The 20109-nt window shown below is 38.7% G+C and overlaps 1 protein-coding gene and 1 long non-coding RNA gene across 51 annotated transcripts in view; one reads left to right on the forward strand and one right to left on the reverse strand.

The window, feature by feature from the left end:
* The window catches only part of CLIP1 (CAP-Gly domain containing linker protein 1), a 114251-nt gene that overhangs the window by 88217 nt on the left and 5925 nt on the right, over nucleotides 1-20109 (reverse strand). For 9 of the 50 annotated variants that reach the window (XM_070629135.1, XM_070629098.1, XM_070629127.1 and 6 more), the window contains exon 1: nucleotides 10387-11119. The exons of 26 other annotated variants lie outside the window; for them this stretch is intronic. The gene's annotated coding sequence lies outside the window, so the exon portion shown is untranslated. Of the gene's footprint in view, nucleotides 1-2968; nucleotides 3096-7487; nucleotides 7572-10386; nucleotides 11120-20109 lie in introns of those variants that run through there. 15 more of the 50 variants (XM_070629120.1, XM_070629136.1, XM_070629099.1 and 12 more) reach the window with 6 other exon arrangements.
* On the forward strand, nucleotides 7609-10895 carry LOC139084755 (uncharacterized). The gene is made up of 3 exons (XR_011542443.1): nucleotides 7609-7779; nucleotides 8008-8125; nucleotides 9913-10895. It is a non-coding gene; the product is annotated as an uncharacterized lncRNA (long non-coding RNA).

The following is a 20109-nucleotide window of genomic DNA, read 5'->3' on the forward strand; positions in this document are numbered from 1 at the left end:
GTAACTAAAAAGTATAACCCAAGAAGTCTTGAAAAAGGGAGTTAAAAGAAAATGTTTATTTTACGTACACTGAAAAAAGGTTCTCTGGAAAGAAATATAAAGTCTATGGAACAGGTACATTCCTGTTATGAAAAAGGGTGAGTCAAATTTGCAAAGCTGGATGAAAATCGGCATTAAGGACACTGGAGACAATGCTCCAAAATTCTGTGCTCAGATTATGGTTTAGGTTTCCAAGAGTGACCAAAGAGAATGCTGTCTTTTGGCATTTCTCTCATTATAAATACACAAAGTCATATTTTATAAAGTGCAATCTCTAAATTTGATAGTATGATTCAGGAGTCTAATCTCTGGGTAAAGGGGTAAAAAGAAAAAAGTTTCTGAGCTTATGAAAGCTGAGGGTACGGTCTCTAAAGCAGGAGTGATGCAGAGGTACCCTGTCCTGCCCACCCTGACTTTCACTACTATCACACAGTGGTTCTCAAAGCGTGGTCCATGTGCTCCCAAGACCCTTGCAGGGAGGCAAAACTGATTTCATAATATTACTAAGACGGTATTTGCCTTTTTCTACTATGTTGACATTGACACTCGCGGTACAAAAGCAACAGCAGGTAAAAACTGTAGGTGCTAGATCAAGGCAATGGAAGCTTGTATTCTCTGCCACCAGTACTTGCAGGAAAAAAAAAAAAGCCACTTTCACACAATAATGTGATGAAGCACTTGATGAAGCAGAAAAACGAATAATTTTACTAAATTTCAACCATGAATACACACCTTTTTAACACCCTGAGTACCAAAATGGGAAGCACACGTGAAGCACTTCTGCGCGCCGTGGACCGGGACCGTCTCAAAGACAAGCAAACGTGTAACTGCAGGCTCAGACAACCACTTTGTCCATGGAACACCATTTTCACTTGAAAAAATTACTAACTATGGTTACTTAGACTTGGGTATCCAGCAGACATTTTCCTGAAAATGAACTATGTGAGCCTGTCACTTTAAGGAAAACAACTATTTGTTAACAATGATAAAATCTAAGCTTTCAAGAGAAAATGAGAATTTTGGAAAACATATCCTTCACTGTGAGCTTGAAGCTTCTCAATGCTAAAGACTTTTCTGATGAGATCAATGATATTAACAAATGCAGTTTTTGATACTGTATAATGAAATGTGCCAGTATTTGGAATATCTCATAACTCGGTGAATCAACATTTCCCAACTAATGGTGCATAATGTTACAAAAGCATTCATGGCTAAAGGATTCATTCAAAGCACAAATTAGAACAACGGATTTTTATGTAACAATAAAAGTTCATTCATATAGTTTCAGATTCCACCTTCAAGAAATAACCACCTACCAAGTCTTTAAGTAGTAGCAAAGAAGAAAATCCATAATTCTGAAAATGCTCTTAAAATACTCTTTTCCCTTCCTTTCCTATTCATCTGTGTGAGGCCAATTTTCTTCACGTACTTCAACCAAAACAATGTATCCCTAGAGAGGAAAGGCAGCACTTGTCTTCTGCTAAAGCCAGACATTACGGAGATTTGCAAAAATGTAAAGCAAGGCCATCTTCTCATTAAATTTTTTATTTTAGAAAATATTCTTCATTAAAAATTTATGTAACACATAATGGGTTTATTATAATTTCTGATGAACTAATAAATACTTTCCGTTTTCATTTCTAATATGGTAAACATCAACAGATAAAACCTACATAAACAAAAGCTCTTTGGAGACCTCAATAATTTGTAAGACTCTAAAGGGGTCCTGAGGAAAAAAGTTTGAGAATTGCTGCTATATTAATTTTTCTTTACATTTTGAGTCACAAAGGTTTAAAACTCCCATTTCATAAGGGCTTCCAGAAGCATGTACTTCTAGTTCAGATATTTATAGATTTGGATGCACTGTAAATCTATAGATTTATAGATTTAGCAAACACAGTATTTACCACTGTATTACCATTGTTACAGCATTGTGCTAGGGGTTGAGTGACATAAGCAGCCTGAATTTACAATCTGTGGAAAGACCAGAGGTCTGTACATAAAGCAACAAGAACACAATTATGCATTAACATTGGGGGTATTTCTACATGTAAAACAGGCATTTCTCTAAGCCAGTTATCAGATGGACTGGTGCTCTACTCAGTGGTTCTCAAAATGGGTAGCAGCATCCACATCACCTGGGAACCTGTTAGAAGTGCAAATTAGCAGGGTCCCTCCCCAAACCTACTGAAACAAAATCTGGGGGTGGGCCCAGCTATCTGTATTCAAGTCCTTCTGGTGATTCTGATGCTGAAGTTTCAGAACCACTGCTAAACGACTGATAAGAAAAGTTACCTGAGGTTCATTTTCTCAATTACATGCACACGAATCACCCACATGACTGATTTCCCAAATACCACTACAGAAGCCTTGGCGCTTTCACCCCTCTATGCTTTTGTTTCAGCTTGTTCATTTGGCCTTGAACACCCTTTCCAAGTCTAGTTATCTTGATCTGCTGAAACCTTACTCAAGGGCAAACGCAGGCATCACTCACCCTCCCCACAAAACCTTCTGCAATCCTCTCCGATGAAAACGTGTCCATCGCTCAATTTCCCACGGTACTGAGTCTGTACCTCTTTTCTGGCACCTGGCACACTGCACCGTGTGTAGTCTATAGATCCCACCAGACTATAAATGCCCTGAGGGGAGAAACTGTCTTTTAGTCATCGTTATATTCCCCACAGTACTTTATAAACAATGCGCACTAAATAAAATGAATGAGATAAAAAGTCTCCATTGTTTAAATGACTCTACAAACTAGTTGGGGTGTATCCAGTATTTTTAAAAGTTATATACTTGGTACTTGCTACAGGTGACAGAAAAATATATGACACAGCCCTAAGCTCAAGGAATTTATAAGGTAGTTGGGGAGGGAAGACCCATACATATGAAAAATAACTAAGAATGTGATGCAACTTATGAGAAATACCTGAAAGTGTTTTGGAAGATGGGAGGATGGACTCGGGCAGAAAGAAAAGGCTTCAGGGGAGAGGCAGGATTTGAGCAGGGCTCAGGGAAAAGTAACAGCGTTGTGCAGGTGTTGGAAGTCAGGATTTCTAAAAAGGCAGACAGAAAAGATTTCAGGGAAGGAGATGAGAAGGAAAGGAATAAAGCGTGTAAATAAGACAATGAGGAGCTCAGTTTGGCTAACATCAGAAGATTTTTGTAAGAAATCAACTTAGAAAAGTAGACTGAAAGAAGACTAAAGAATCTTAAAGCTCCACCTAAGACCTTTGCTGTGATCTGTTTTTACTTGTCTTACACCTCAAAGGAAAAGCCTCTTTTACTTCAAGATTCTACCGGTACAAAATGAAAGACGTCTAGAGTTTCTCCTTTAAGCCTATTATTTACTTTATTTGCTTGTTTCCGTTATCTTAACCTAACCACCAGCATCAAGTAAAGATTTAAACCAAAGGTTGGCATTCAAGTCTTCACTCCCTCCAGGTAACAGTATTCATGGGGGCTACAGGGCAGGTCTTAAATTTCAGGGAAGAAGAGCCATGAGCATCAAAAGTTGATGATTAAACTGTAAATACAAAGGAAGGTTCTCATCTAAAACCCTTTGGATAACACTTTAGCAAGGATAAACTGGAGCCCTCTAAAGATTAGATAGCACTGAACACAAATGACAAATTCCAGGCTTTTCTCCTACTCTGTGCACAACGGGAGGGGAGGGGGACCAGATATTCCATGACCTACTCTGCCTTGATAACTTTTGGTCTCTTATCATAAACTTATCATAAACTGCTCACCCCAGTCTTCAAGTTAGGCTGAAAGGCAAATATTCTAGATCTACACTCTCCAATATGGTAGCCACTAAGCCACATGCACTGTTTAAATTCTTTTAAAATAAAATTAAAAATTCAGTTCTTCAGTCACAGCAGCCACTTTTCGAGTGCTCAAAAGCCACAGTGCAACATGTAGAATAATTTCCATTATCACAGAAAGTCCTACTGGACAGCACTGTTCTAGAACCTCCTCCATCCAGGGACAATCTACTTGCCAAATGAACAGTGTCCTTCAAAGTGATCACCTGAGGAAACCGTAAGTTTATTTAAATAATACTGCTTTGGTCAAAATATTTTTTAACTCCTCTTTCAGAGGCAGTTTATAAATTGCCCTTTAGTGGTGACCCAAGATGGCAGTGACCATCTCAATCTCTCAAAGGTCTTCATTAGACTTGCCTCTAAAACACTACTAGCTGTCTCCATAATTTGAACCAAAAATACAATGACGTGTAACTATTGAACACAGCAAAAATTTATCCAAGACACATAGGGTAATTCCAAGAGTTCCAAAAATTATTAACGGCAGTATCACTGTAATAAATGAATGACACCTCTCTAGATGAAAGAATTTAAGATCTGGTGTATTTTTTCCATTTATTTTTAAAAGTCAGTCACATTACTTTATAATCTTGCTTTCCAAACTATAAGGTTGCAACATATACTATACACTAACCCCCAGAATCCTATATTTACACCATTGATTGATGCCATAGTTATAATATTTTTTCAAGCCAAGAACCACTTGAAAAATGTTCTGAACAGTCAAAAATAGCTACTATATTGCTTGTACATTCTCAAACGGGAGAAGCAGGGACAGCGATCTACTTCCAAGCACCAACTCTGTACCAGGGAGAAGGGCTCCAGGCATGGATGGTTCAGTGGCACATCCTTTCTGACTCTCTTCCTTCTCATTAAAAGGTTTCTGCCTAAAAACAGGAAGTTTTGTTGCTAAACATCAACACTAGAGGAACAGTTTTTTGTGTTTTTTTTCTGTGTAAGCTACAGGATTATTTTAAGAGACAAAAAAGCGAGGCCTGAAATAAGCAAAAATTTTGAACTACATTAATATCCTAGTTTGTGATTTAACTCTGAGATCTGATTTAAATAACAAATTTAAAAGGGCAAGACATTTATTTCAGGGAAGCAAATAACCTTAGAAGACCTACCCTGTTCAGTATTTCCTAAACAGAAGTGTGCTTTATATGCCTTGAGAATGTTAGCTTTACTCAAAGTTAGGATTCCAGAAAGTAGCGCTATTCTCCTTCCACCCAACACAAACATGTGCTCCACCCTCTGGGAAGCTAAGGTTTGGGACACATTTGTCTAGTGTGTTAGATACTGGAAAACAGTAGCGTCTGGAGAGGCTTCAAGTGATTAGAACAATGCCAGTACACAGTATGCACCACAAATACTAGCCAGTTATTTCTAAGAATCCAACTGCCCCACTTTCCTCTCAGATATAACCTCTTTCACTACACGTTACTTGAACAGGAAATTACATAAAAATCAGTCTTCCGTTCTAACAAATTTTCTGAGGTTGGGAATACAGTTCAAGATGAGAGCCTTCTCAAAACATAGAACATATACTTACTACAGTTACTCCTAAGCAGTCCCCTAGAATATGCCTCATAAAGGGAAGAATATTGAAAACATGCAGATAAAGAAAACATTTATTTGTAGTAAAAAAACAATGGGTTAGTTATCAGGCTCTTGAAAGAAAAAAAAAAAAGCACGACTGTAGTGATGAACCCCAAGTTTGGAGGTGAAGCCAGTGCCATCTAACACTTTATGCAAAGCACAAAGAGCCGTCAACTGTTCCAGCTGCCCCAGGAAACCACCAGAGTTCATTTCAAGATGCCTGAGGGATCATTCCCCATCTGCTAACAACCACTACCATTCAGACCCCATCTTGATACCCCTTCCATGAAAGAGAATGGGAATTCAAAAGACTCAATTCTGTTTTACCTGTCAAAGAATATATGAAAGCACAGTTCTATTTCTGAAAGCACAGAAATGAAATGAGATAATGAAATAATTACTTTAATTACTGACACTGATCTAAAGCAATTAAATACTGTCCCCATAGCTAAAATTAACCTTAAATTGGTAATTTCAAGTTTCTACAACATATATGTACAGGATGTCTCATTTCTAAAAGCTGTCTTAAATACATCCCAGTTAAAGACACACATTTGAAAGGGAACATACCTAGGAAATCCATAAAGGGCTCTTAGTTTCAAAGAAAGCAAATATTTTAAGACTTTAGGTCATACATATTTAAGAAAATAGGGACATGTGACTGTTACAGAGGGGAAAAAATGGGGAACACATGGGACAATGCTTTAAAAAGAGCAGTCTAATGCATGTGTGGTAGCAGGGGGTATATGGGAAATCTCTGTATCTTCCACTCAATTTTGCTGTGAAACTAAAATTGCTCTAAAAAATAACGTCTATTAAAACAAAAAAAATTTTTTCAAGAAACAAAAAGAGCAATCTACTTCAAAAAGTGGATATTGAGTCTTTCTGATACTGACATGCTTTGTGGGGGGAAAAGCAGTAACGAAACAAAACAAAAAAATTTTGGCCACATAATCTCTTAACTCTAGAATCAAACTTAGGAGAATCCAGTATCTACTTAAATAAAAGATGGGATTGGGATAATTTATCAAGTGCTCATTCCTAGCACAGAGGAACACAGAGTTTTTGAAGTTTTTGTTTGTGAAAATTAATAAATGGAAACTTCATTTAAAATGGAGTCCAGGGGCCCAAAGAGGGAGCTGCCACACACTGTCACTTGAGGTCAATTACAGGAAAGATTGTCAATTAATAGACCCCAAGAAAAAGAAGTCCTCAACAGGAAGAATCATCAATTACAGACCCCAATAGGAAGAAACGTACATTGCACCCCAAATAGAAACGGACCACACTAGCAACTCAGTCAATGAGAAACCATCACCACCCTGAACTCTTGCTCTTCTCCAATGGACTTCCATTCAAAACAACTCCTCCCAATTTCCTCCTTTTTCCCTATAAAATAATGGTCCTCTCCTTTGATTCTTGGACTTGCCTGTGGCTTTTGCTATAGCTTGCTTGTTCCGAACTGAAATTCTTTGCTGTTCCCCAGTAAATCCATTTTGCTGGTAAAATAACTGGGTGTTTTATTTTTTAGGTTAACAGTTTAAAGGAGGGCAATCCTTAAGAAAATTATATGTATTAACCCTTAGAGACCAGGTTTCTGGATATTTCTTCTTAATTGTGATACATCTGAATTTAGGCTTCTGGGTCATAAATAATTTATACTACTGATAACAAAGTCTAATCATTTCAGATTGTTACTTGCCTGGTGTGGTAGATATATTTTCCTAGAACAAAAATGCTATGTTTATTTGCAGGGAACAGGAAAACTGCTATCAAATCACCTAGTAAACAGAGCCACTGGTTGACCACACACCCATTCACACAGTGAGACATTTCTGCTCTACTGCTCAGTCTTCTGTTTTTAAACGTCCTGCCAGAGGATATTTTAAAGCAATGATTTTCTTTTCATTATATAATCTTTTTCAGTAAAATATAGAGGGCCTAATGACAACTTCTTTACTTTTTATCTACAGAAGTTGCAGAAAAGTCAACCCAAATCTAGGAATATGAGACAAACAGTACCTCATGATGACTGTAGAATTGGACCAGGCCTCAGCTCATATCCTGCCAGAAGTTGGGCAAACATTTTAAGTGACCTCGGCTGTGAGGTCATGATGATGACCTCATAAACAGGAATTCTGATGTTGGTCTGCCTCTAGGATGCAACCTCACCACTTTAAAGAAAAACCAGAAGGTTTGGTATCCCTGAATCTGGAGCTGATGACTCAGGAAATGCACCTTCTCCCAAGAAACTGTCCTCCCATCTAAGATTAGCAGCATCTTTCTCCACTACTGACCACTATAAGCAATGCAGGTAAGCAGGGAGAAGCACATCCACCCAAGTATTCAGCTCACCACGAAGAATGTATTTTTTACATTTTTCAAGTTTGCAAGTTAGTTCTGTTTCAAACTCCTTTTCTTAGTATTCCCTCCTGGAAAATTAAGCTATATTTAAGAATTCTGAAAAGTGAGTAGGAAGTCAATCATAAACTTAAAATGTTATTCCTGCCTTGCCATTCTAATATTTCTTTAACTTCGCCAGCCTCAATATTTTCTACCAAGAAGAGGATTACAATGTGTAAGCAGAAAGTTCAGTTCAGAAACACCCAAAGTGTAAAGCCTCAGCAGAGCTCCAAACAGTGTATCTTTGCTAAGAAAAGGTACAGTTGTCAGATTGTTGTTATTGTTGTTGTTTTCCCCTGCTTATGAGCTTCAGTTTGCAAGCCAGCACAGAATAAGAATTGGTGAAATTTTATTATTTCTAAGTGGTTAAAAATTATTGAATTGGGGGCCGGCCCCGTGGCCAAGTGGTTAAGTTCGCGTGCTCCGCTACGGCAGCCCAGGGTTTCTCTGGTTTGGATCCCGGGCGCAGACATGGTACCACTCATTAGGCAACGTTGAGGCGGCGTCCCATGTACTACAACTAGAAGGACCCACAACTAAAATATACAACTATATACTGGGGGCATTTGGGGAGAAAAAGCAGAAAGAAAAAAAAAGGAGATTGGCAACAGTTGTTAGCTCAGGTGCCAATCTTAAGAAAAAAAATTGAATTGGAAGAAAATGTAGCAAAGGATTAATAATAATTATCTCCAGGTTATGGGATTATATTGGTAGTTTTTATACCATATTTGTGTCTTCTTGGGTTTCTCACATTTTATTTAATGAATAGGTATAATTTCATAAGCAGGAAAAAAATTTAATGATTTTGAGCCACAGTAAAATGCCTTCAACCAGAGAGTACTGAAGCAGACTCTACCGTGCAGCTTTCTACACAGGAACATAAATGCAGCACAAGGCCAGTACGAGGAGTGGATAAGCATGCAGAGTGGCTAGAGGTTCGCCAAGCCTTTTTCTTTTTCTTCCTGGAGTCACAGACCCCACTTCCCAGCTCCCTTTGCAGATCAGTGTGACCATGTGATTGAGTTCTATGTGGGAGGTATGCCACTTCTAGGGCTAGCCCATAAAATGTTCCCATGTACAATCCCCCATCCTCTCAGCCCCTCCGACGGCTTGATGGAGACAAGCTGGGCAACCTCGAAAGCATAATTTGAGGAATGTGGGATCACAAGGTGGAAGAAGGCTGAATCCTGAATCACTTCTCCCCATTCCCCTATCAGGAAATACCCACTCTGGACTTTTCCATAACTGAAAATAAACTCGCATCCATTAAGGTCACCAAAATTAGTGGGGTTTCTTACAGCAGCTAGTTTTTCTTACCTAATAAAGATAAAAACTCTGCTTAGAGATTGGGAATCATCTCACCTAAATAAACTCTATGCACCTGAGATACAAGCTTCCTACCGCAAAAAGCACAATTACATGAATAATAAATAAAAGTATTGTATTTCCTTAAAAGCAAAAAGACATTTTACTGGCAAGAGCAAATTATGTCTAAATTACACACAAGTTTGATGACAGCATACTTAAACTTATATAAGACTGATGAGTTGATAACTGTTCAAGATAGGTGATGGTACCATTCTACTTTTGTGTCTGTCTGAAATTTCCGATAATAAAAAGTTTTATTATAGAAGCTATTTTAGTAAAATCCAAACACCACCTTCTGCCTCACCCCTCATAACCTAAAAAAAGCTTAAGCAATTTACAGAAACAAGAGGTTCCTCAAAACAAGCAGTTTCCAAAAACAAGCATGGTACAAATTATGTTCAAGTGAAAAGGAATAATATTCTTCATAATTCTTGTCTGATTTCTTAAGGTTTTGTTTAGGTTTTTTGTTTACTGTCATAAAAAAATTTGTGGCTTTAAAAAACAAACGTATAAAAAGGTTAGACTGGGTAATGAACACCTGGACTCTGTCCCAGCCGGATGACATTCAACAGGTACGTAACCCCTCCCAGACCTTAATATCCTGATCTATAACCTGAGGATACTGATTAAGTAAGATCTATTTCTAACTCCATCTTTTTGTGGTTCTACTGTTTAGATTCCAAGTTGAAACTCCCTAAATGAAAGGGCAAGGATTCAAAAGTGAAAGTGATTCAAAGTGAGGCTCTCACTTTGCCAAAGAGTACTCTGCCATCAGTGAAGAAGAACCCACATCTGATAAGGTGGGCCTCTAACAGGTTCAGCATCTCCTGGCACCCTCCAGCAGGGCACTGTATCGTCTGAGGCAAATCACATCTCCACACTTGGTCTCAGTCCCTTTATAGTCTATTTCGCCCCATCAGCAAAACGAAAATAGTCCTTTATTTACCAAATCCGGAAAATCTGTTGGGAGGCAAAAGGAGAGCTGAAGAATCTCCAATGAATTTAATCTGCCAGGAGAGGGAGTTTAACTCTGGGCCTCCAGAGACAGGTTGCACGTACAGAAGAGGGGGCTTCTGGAAACCCAGGCTTCGGCTTAGCCCCGCTGGGTGACTGAGAGGAAATCCAGCAGTAGACGGGTTAAGTGACTTACCTGTAGAGAGCTGCACTCCGAGACGTCTGAGCTCCCTTCCAATTCTAAAACGTTAAAAGTCCACGAACTTAATAACAGAAGGGACGTGGAAAGAAGTTCTGAGAGTAATGAAAAGGCTAGTTTGAAAGATGTTTCTGATGCTGATTTTCAAGTCAAGCTTGAGAGAAAAACTCAAATGTTGTGTTCTAATATCATACGCCTGAGTTTGGGAGGTTCATTCACAGCTTAATCCTGTCCCCTGAAGTCATGGTTATGTAAGTGTCTGTTGTATGCTGTGTCACTTGCTCTCCCCCACCCCCAACACAGGAGACACACTGAAACCTGAGCTCATCTGCTTCAGCCACTGAAAACACTTACACAATACTCTGGTGGCTTTCCAAATTGACTAGTATTTCCACTAAAGAAATGTAAGTTATTCAATTTTTCCCCCTCTTTCAATTTCATTCACATTCATATTTCTGTACATACAGAAAAGACTGAGAGAGACAAATAAAATTGACAAGCATTTACAGATTTTCTCCAATTCCTGCGTAAAACAAGGAAGGTCAAGTATTTCAACTTCACAGAAGACTATCAAAACCCAATTACTAAGCTGATAGGCCTGCCCGGGACCAATTTAAACACATCTCGCATGCCAGCTGAACTGAGCTTCAGGTCGTTTGATGGGAAGTGCACAGTCATGCCTCATCTCCCACATATGGGCTGTTTATACACCCAAGGCGCACACTCCACTGCTGCATGCAGCACATTCCCATATATAAGGGCTTCGGGGGACACAGGAAATGACTCTAACAGAATACAAGCAGACGCATCACTCCTCGTGGGGTTTCTCCTGACTACTCTTCCTGCCCCATCTCTCCCTCCCCTGGACTACTCCAGCCACTGTGCAGTCTTCTATTATTGGACGATGAATCACACTCACTCGTGTTTTGTTTGCATAGCATGCTATGACTAAGTTCCTCATGGTCAGGGATGAAATTTGCCTTTGCATCCAAAGGACCCAAGATAGCATGTGATATATAGTAAGAGTTCAAAACCCTTCTGAACTGACTCAACCTCAAAACAAGAACCCATAAAATGATGCAATTCTGTAATTTATACTTCACCCTCTAAGCATTTGCTGAAAACAACAGCATTAGAGGGTTTCCCAACTCTGGGGCCTCTTTTTAAAAGCAGGCCAATGAGGCTATGAGTAAACTGTTCGATTACCACCTCCAGTAGGTGGTACATAAGAGCTGTAAGACAAATTAGATCATTACCTTTGTTGACACTACTATACTTTCTAGAACAGTGCTGTCCAATAGAAGTATAACGTGAGATATATGCATAACTTTGAATTTTCTAGTAAGCACATTTAAAAAATAAAATAGCTGAAACTAATAACATTTTATTTAACCCAGTAAATCCAAAATATTACTTCAAAATGTAATCAATATAAAAATTATTACTAAGCTATTTCACATTCTTTTTTTCATACTAGGTCTTTGAAATCTATTGTGTATTTTATACTTAATAGCACATAACAACTTGGACTTCGCACAGTTCAAGTGCTCAAAAGCCATCCGCGGATTGTGGCTACTGTACTGGACAGTGCAGGTGTAGAATGTACGTTTAAGGCAGAATATAAAGTAGCTCTCCTCTTGGCATTGATAAGACACTTGCCAATCAAATACCCCAAATCGGGCTGCGTATGCAACCTTCGTCTTTCCTACTTCATTACAATACATATGTGAGGAAAAGATCAGAAAAACGTAAACTCTTGAACATAAAATTTTGAATAATCTAATTGTTCTTAAGATAAAAAAGGAAAAAATAGCATTTACAGCAAAAGGACCCTTAAAATATCTATTTGACAGGGGATACCTAATGTGTAAAGAAGCCCTGCTTACAGCACAGGCCCTGCCCAGTAAAACTGACAGCTTACACTAAGAGTTTGAAAATATACCCACGCAAACTCAAAGCAAAGTACAGAGATTGAGTTACAGATAAAAATTTAATAGGTGTGTCTCAAGATACAAGAAAGGAACCGAGAGTCAGCGACCGGCAGATTTAAGGCCAGTATGGCAGGAGGCAGCATTTCAAGTACAAAGAGGGGAGCGAGAGCATTATTTTACTGAAGCAGCATCTTCCATCTTTCTGATTGAGGTAAACCAATGCAGAGTGAAGGAATGGCGTGTTAAGAACATATGGAAAGATCAGCCTGCAGACTGGATGGAAAAACTGTAGGAGAGAAAAGAGAGGTGAAGGATGCGACTGTATTGTCAGCTATTAGTTTCTTACTAATCTGATATTTTTTCCCCTAAACTTTAGTAAATTGGCTTTGACTTAGAAACAGGCTAGTGGCTATAATGTAAAATGTAAGACCCAGGAAAGAAAGAGCCTTGTCCCAAGTTTTAACATCTGGAAAACTTGTTAGTCTACTGAATGAAAACGCAGAATATTCCTCGGAGGATGGAGGGAGGAGCATCTTCTCCAGGGTAGAGTATCTGGCAAGCACATGAGTGGTCAGTCAGTGTGAACTGATGATGAGTGACATGAAGCCACATAAGGTCATCCTAAGGTTCTGGCCTACCCGAAGCTTGCCCCTTGAACACAGGGAAAATGTGTGTGACTTCACCAAACACAGTGTAGGGTACAGGCCACAGAAGAGCCACTGTTCACATCAGTGTAATGACAAGTGAGAGAAACTAGAGAGAAGAAGGTAGGGGACCGGAGCCATCTGTTGTCAGCAGCAACTAAATGACTGGTTTAAAGGCAACAGGATAAACCATACACATGGGAGATAAGTCACTAAGGCTGATGCCTGGGAAGACAGGGAGGGATTTTGAAATTGTCCCTCTGTTTCTTTATCCCACCATCTCCAGCAGACCATTCCAAGACTCAGGAATAATGAAAAGATTAGCCAGGGGGAAAAGGCCATACAGCCTTGCCAGAAATAAACATACAGAAGAAGTGAAAGCCATTTTCCCACGTGGAAAGAAATAGAGAATCCATCCTCCAGAGAGCAGACTCTGTCCTTCCAAAGGGTAAGCTTAAAACGGTGGAGCAGTGTCTCAAATGTGTTGAGGAGGCCAGAGCATCTGGAAATAGCGGTGTTCTTAATAGAATACCACAAAATACTGAGGTTCAGTACAAAGTCTAAATTTTCTAAATATACCGTGGCAGGAGCCTAAGACTTAAACTAAAAAACTCCCACAATAAATGAAAAATGAAATTAAGAAAACCATTGTTCATTACTTAATTTTTCATATAAATTGGAAAAAGCAGCATCGTAGTCTAGCTTAAAGATTGCCAGAGTTCTCCAAAGATCACCTAGCTGAAGAAACAGAATCTTCTAAGAACTGCAAGTCACCTGACACCTCTCTCACAGTTCAAGTTAATTTTGTACCACTTTTGATAAACTTACAGTTAATCCACAAGCTGAAGAAAGAGGTGGTAATAACATATTCATGTAGTGCTAAATTTATATATTTCAGAAATCATTATAAAGTATGACACAAAATAATAAAATAAGTTAAAGGAAGAGAAAAGGAGACATGAGAAAGGTAAAACTAAAATGTAAAAAACACCAACTTAAGTATGGGGCCACCTGTCAACACTTTCATTCAGTTCCACATCTCTCTACTCAGTTTATTACCTTGTTCTTACAGGATTTACTTACACCAACTCCAAAGAGCCATTTGTCAGAATACGAGCACTCACAGCTATTTTTCAAAACATGGTCCTCATTGTCTTTACTTGCAACAATTTCAGTTCCCTGTGCCTCTCATATGGTAGATTACTTAACAAACGTTAATTGAATATTAAATACATGCAGCCTATCCTCCTTTTTTTCATTCCATTGTCAAAAATATTCATGAACACCAATACTTCCACAAACATCTCCAACTCCTGGGTAATTCATCTGGATGGGTCCTGTTGCTGTCATCACTCTGGATTCATAAGGGAATATCTAGGCAAAAAATGTTAGAAAGATTCCAGGTAGCATAATTCTGGCTCTTCTTTAGCCTTCTGTCACCTTATTGTACTTGAGTACCACTAAGATCTATTTTCACTGACATTTATCTACATAAGTAGCATTTATGTATGTTTCATACACAATATATGATATAACTTTTTAAATAGGCCAGACTCAGCTTTAAAATTAACACAAAGAATTAAAAACACAAACTGCATATCTCTAGCAAGGATAAAGTACAAAAGATGAAAGGTAAGTAAATAGCGTAGTCACTATTTAAGGGAATCAATGTGAAAAGCCCATTTAGGCATTAAAGGACTAACACAAGCCAGTAAGGGTCAGAAAATTAACTGGCTCCTTAATTCAAACGGTGCTACAAGGGAGTTGTACTTCCCACTTCTAACTGGTAGAGCCCTTACAAAGCAATTTATAAAATCAGTCTACCAACCCTAAGTGTTGGTTTGAGAATATCATACAGTAAGATACTGAAAGTAAACAGAAAGTTTTACAATATCTTTCCATCAAAGTCAGAAGTAGAATTTTAAGTGATTGAAGACTCAGTTCAGGATGTTGCTGAACAAAGTCAGAACAGAGTATCAATAGATAGACAAAACCCCTTGAAAAATTATTCTGTGCTTGAAAATTACATGCTTTTAAAACTTAAAGTATGTATGACATAGTACAGAACACAATCTGTACCCAGAGTTTCAAAGTCTACAGCCATTTTAAAAAGGAGGGGGAGGAGGCCAAAACCTAACTAAGGCAAAGAGAGCTGGAACATTAGACCTTTTTTTAAAAGATAGAACTCTGTGCCACGATGCAACTGCCTGCAATTATGAATGTCTTTGTACAACTAAGTTTGAGTGAAGATTTATTTTCTTCCTGCTACTTAGATAAGCAGAAAATAAGCAGCCTCCCAAAGTTCCTCCATCTTCAAAAGAATTAAAAAAAAAAAAAAGATGAGGGGGACATGGAAAGCCAAATAATTTGAGCTATTTTGCTCATTTACACAAGTTTCTACAAAATTCCTGTGATTCTTATACCACCAGCTTAGAGATGGATCTTAAAAGGGACTGAAATTACTAGGCCTGGTTAGTATCCCAGAAGAACTTAATAGGTCGACAGCAGTCAATTATACTAATATGTAAAATATGTAAAAAGGAGCAAATGTGCTTAATATAGCATCATAAACTTTTAAAATCAGAAGAGACCTTAGCAATCTAGTTCAACTTACTCATTTTACCACGGAGGAAACTGATTCTGAAAAGTGAAATCACTCGTTAAGGTCACAGTTACTTAACAACCTAGGACTTAAACTCTAATCTCCAGATTAAAGACTCCTGACCCTAAACTATGCTGATGAAAAAAAGTTTCTGATCTGTAATATACAGCAGCGAGATAAATGAGTCAATCTCAAAGCAAGTTAAAATTGGCTTCCCTTTACAATCTTCACAAAGGAATAAAAGCAGGCATATTGTTGCTCGCCCTTAAACAGTCAGACATTGCCCATACTAAGAGCAAACACACACCAACTGTTTGCTCTGAACGAGAACAGGGCATGAAGATAACTCACAGAAGAATCAATTACTTCCTTACTGTTTTTTTCTCTTTATAAAAGCCTTCTTGTTTTTACTTTGCAAATAAGCAAATTTAATACTTGCTATAGGTCTTTAGATCCAATAGAAAAAATAACCACATTTCTATTTTCACAATACTGAAGGATATCTGGCTATTTCAAGAGAAAATATCCCCTACTAATTTTACTCATTTACTAATTTTACTTAGGGTCCCTAAGAGAGTTTTCTGGACAATGAGCCTAGGTGCTATAAACGGAGCCTAGGAATTGTTTTCATTTGCATCTTAACACCCAACGTCACTGTTGGTTCTTTTTCACCTGTTTAGGTCATCTTCTACACAGACACACAGCAAGTTCTATTAGACCTTAGAAAGAAAAACTCCACCTTTAATTAAACAGTGGGAAATAAAACTGACAAACACATGACAGGACCTGAAATTTGGCAAGGCACAAGTTCTGACATGAGGAGCATGAGTGGCTTTTCCATGCTGAATATTTAATTCTTCATAAATTACAAGTTCTTCAGCAACAACTGTTCATTAAAAATATGCCGTTCAGTAACGGCAAGGCACTCCTACTCAAATTAATTTTCCAAAACATGGCAGGAAGAAAGGTTTTCATTTCTCCTCCCAGTAGAAGTGGATTTTTCCCCCATTCTGACTTAAATGAAAGGAGAAAACTCAGGTGCTGAAACGTAACTTCCTTTAGCGATGGGAAGTCAGGAAGACACAAGGGACTGAAGGGGAAGGGAAAGAGTACTAACGCTTACTAGGGTCTACACACATTAATTCATTTAATTGTCACAATGACTGTACAGAGTAGCTATTATCCTCAATTTATAGATGAGAAAACTGCACTCCAAAAGTGAAGCAGTTTGTGCAAGGTCTTCCTAAAGTAACAGAGCCAGGATTTGCTGTCAGGCAAAGGATGGAATTCTTGCTCTTAACCTGACTTCCGCTAACAGCTCTGGGGTCCCCAAGAGCAGAACGTGTACCTGTTTTACTCAACTTTGTACCCCCAACATCTGTGCTACTGTCCCCTACAGTACACACTCAATAAATGCTTGATGAATATATGAATTAAAAGATAATTGGTAAACTCAACAACAAAAAAACAAACAACCCAATTCAAAACTGGTAAAGGACTTAAATAGACATTTCTTCAAGATGTACAAATGGCCAATAAGCGAATGAAAAGATGCTCAACATCACTAATCATTAGGAAAATGCAAATTATAACCACAGGAGAGGGGCCAGCCCCAAGGCCGAGTGGTTAAGTTCTCGCGCTCCGCTTCAGCTGCCCAGGGTTTTGCTGGTTCGGATCCTGGGTGCGGACATGGCACCGCTTGTCAGGCCATGCTGAGGCGACATTCCACATGCCACAACTAAAGGACTCACAACTAAAATACACAACTACGTACAGGGTGCTTTGGGGAGAAAAAGGAAAAATAAAATCTTAAAAAAAAAAAAAACAGTGAGATACAACCTCATACCCATTAGTATGGTTACTATCAAAAAAACAGAAAACAAGTGTTGGCAGAGATGTGGAGAAACTGGAACCCTGGTGCACTGTTGGTGGGACTATAAAATGGTACAGTCACTGAGGAAAACATATGGCAGTTCCTCAAAAAATTAAAAAGAATTACCATAGGATCTAGCAATTTTGCTTTTGGGCATATACCCAAAATATCTGAAAGCAGTATCTCAAAGTGGTATTTATACACCCATGTTCATAGCAGCATTATTTGCCATAGCTAAAACGTGGAAGCAATCCAAGTGTCCACTGACAGATGAATGGGTAAGCAAAATGTGGTATACACATACAACGGAGTATTATTCAGCCTTTAAAAGGAAGGAAATTCTGAAAGATGCTACAACATGGATGAACCTGAGGACATCACACTAAATGAAATAAGCCAGTCACAAAAGGACAAATGCTGTATGGTTCCACTCATATGAGGTGCCTAAGAGTACTCGAAATCATAGAGACAGAAAGTAGAATGGTGGCTGCCAGGTGTAAGGAGAGAGGGACTGGGGAATTAGTGTTTAATGGGAATAGAGTTTCAGTTTTGCAAGATGAAAAGAACTCTGGAGATGGATGGTAGGGATGGTTGCAAAACAATATGAATGTACTTAATGCCACTTAAAAATGGTTAAGATGGTAATTTTTATATGTGTATTTTACCATAATAAAAGCAAGTGAAAGATAATTGGTATTCTTTTGTACATCCTTTTTATCCTAAATGGTAGCATACTATTGTTCTGCACTTTGCTTTTATACTTAATAAATTTTTGAAGGCAAAAAATAAAAAGATAATTGATACATTCTCCGAAGAAGCTATACAAATGGCCACTAAGTACACAAAAATGTGCTCAACATCACTAGCCATAGGGAAAATGCAAATTAAAATCACAAGATACCTCACCTCACCCCAACTTGGATGACTAATAAAAAATCGAGATAACAACAAGTGTTGGTGAGGATATGGAAAAACTGGAACCTCAATCATTGCTGGTGGTACAATCACTTTAGAAAACAGTTTTGCAGTTTCTCAAAAGGTAGAGTTCTCATATGATCCAGCAATTCCATACTGAGATATACACCCCAAGATAAATGGAAACGTATGTCCACACAAAAACTAATACCCAGATGTTCATAGCAGCACTGTGAAAGTGGAAACAACCCAAATGTCCACCAGCTGGTGAATAGCCAAAATGTGGTATATCCAGACAATGGACTATAATAAAAAATAAAAAAGAACAAAGTGAGCCAGCCCTGATGGCCTAGTGGTTAAAGCTCAGTGTGCTCCACTTTGGCAGCCGGGGTTCAGTTCCTGGTGCAATACACCACCGCTCATCTGTCAGTAGCCAGGCTGTGGCGGCAGCTCACATAGAAGAACCAGAAGGACTTACAGCTAGAATATACAACTATGTACTGGGGCTTTTGGGGGAGGGGGAGGAAGATTGGTAACCGATGTTAGCTCAGAGCAAATCTTTCCTAGCAAAAAAAAAAAAGAATGAAGTATTGATACAAGCTACAACATGGATGAACCTTGAAAACATTTTGCTAAGTGAAAGAAGCCAGTCATATTCTGATTCCATTTATACGAAACGTCCGGAACAGGCAGATTTACAGAGACAAAGAGTAGGGCTGGGAGGGTCAGGGGGAAATGAGGAGTGACTGCTAATGGGTAGAAGGTTTCTTTTCGGTATGAAGAAAATATTCTAAAACTGATTGTGGTGATGGCTGCATAACTCTGTGTAAAACAAGAGAATTCGTATACCCAGCAGTTTTCCAGTTTACTACCTACAACCAGATATTTTTGACCAAACATCAGAAAAAAGACATGCAGAAAGTTCAGCGATTATAAACTGCTAAAGACCAGTCAGAGGGACCTCCTCAGGGCAGGGAAGCCTCCCCTGGATATAAACCCAAATGTCTTTTCTCAAGTTTATTTCCTGTTACCCGCCCTCAAACTACAGAACAGCAGACTATCTGCCATTATCTCAACACGCTACTTTTACATCTCGTATCTTTGCTCAAGCTGGCCTGGAAAGTCTCACCTCACCTGTCCCTGCCTACAAACCCTAGTTCTTCATCAATGCCAAACACAAGTGCCAATTCGTACTTCGGAAGCTTTCTTTGATTCCCTCCCCAACACACATCCCAAGCCAAACAAACTCATCTCTTCCACGGTCCCATCCCACCTCCGTTTTATCCTATACCTTGCCTAGAGTAGTTGTCTCACAAGGTGAGACAGAGAGCTCCTTGTACCTAGCAGAGTCTTCACAGCACTCAACAAATGTTTGATAAACTGGCATCTTTGGGGTTTTCTCCCACCCCACCAGACACTTTTTATTGGTCACATTCATCTGAAAAGCTTTACTATAAATTTATAAGCATGGATACAATAAACCAGGTGACTCACAGGCAACTGGCCTCTGTCTTCCCAGCCTCTTTGGTATTTGAAAGTGCTGAGAAACTCCCTTTGCACTACTGTTACCACCTGACAAGGTTATCCAGCGATCTCTAGCTCATCAAGGCCTAATTCTTTTCATCAATACAGCAACCCTATAGGGTGGAAAGGGCAGGTGTCATCCCCATTTTACAGAGCGAGAAGCAGATTGAGAGGTTAAGCAATTTGCCCAAGTTCACAGACTCACAGAACTGAGGCTGAAACAAATTCAGG

The sequence above is a fragment of the Equus przewalskii genome, chromosome 7 (assembly GCF_037783145.1).
Source record: "Equus przewalskii isolate Varuska chromosome 7, EquPr2, whole genome shotgun sequence".
In the NCBI taxonomy this organism is placed as follows: domain Eukaryota; kingdom Metazoa; phylum Chordata; class Mammalia; order Perissodactyla; family Equidae; genus Equus; species Equus przewalskii.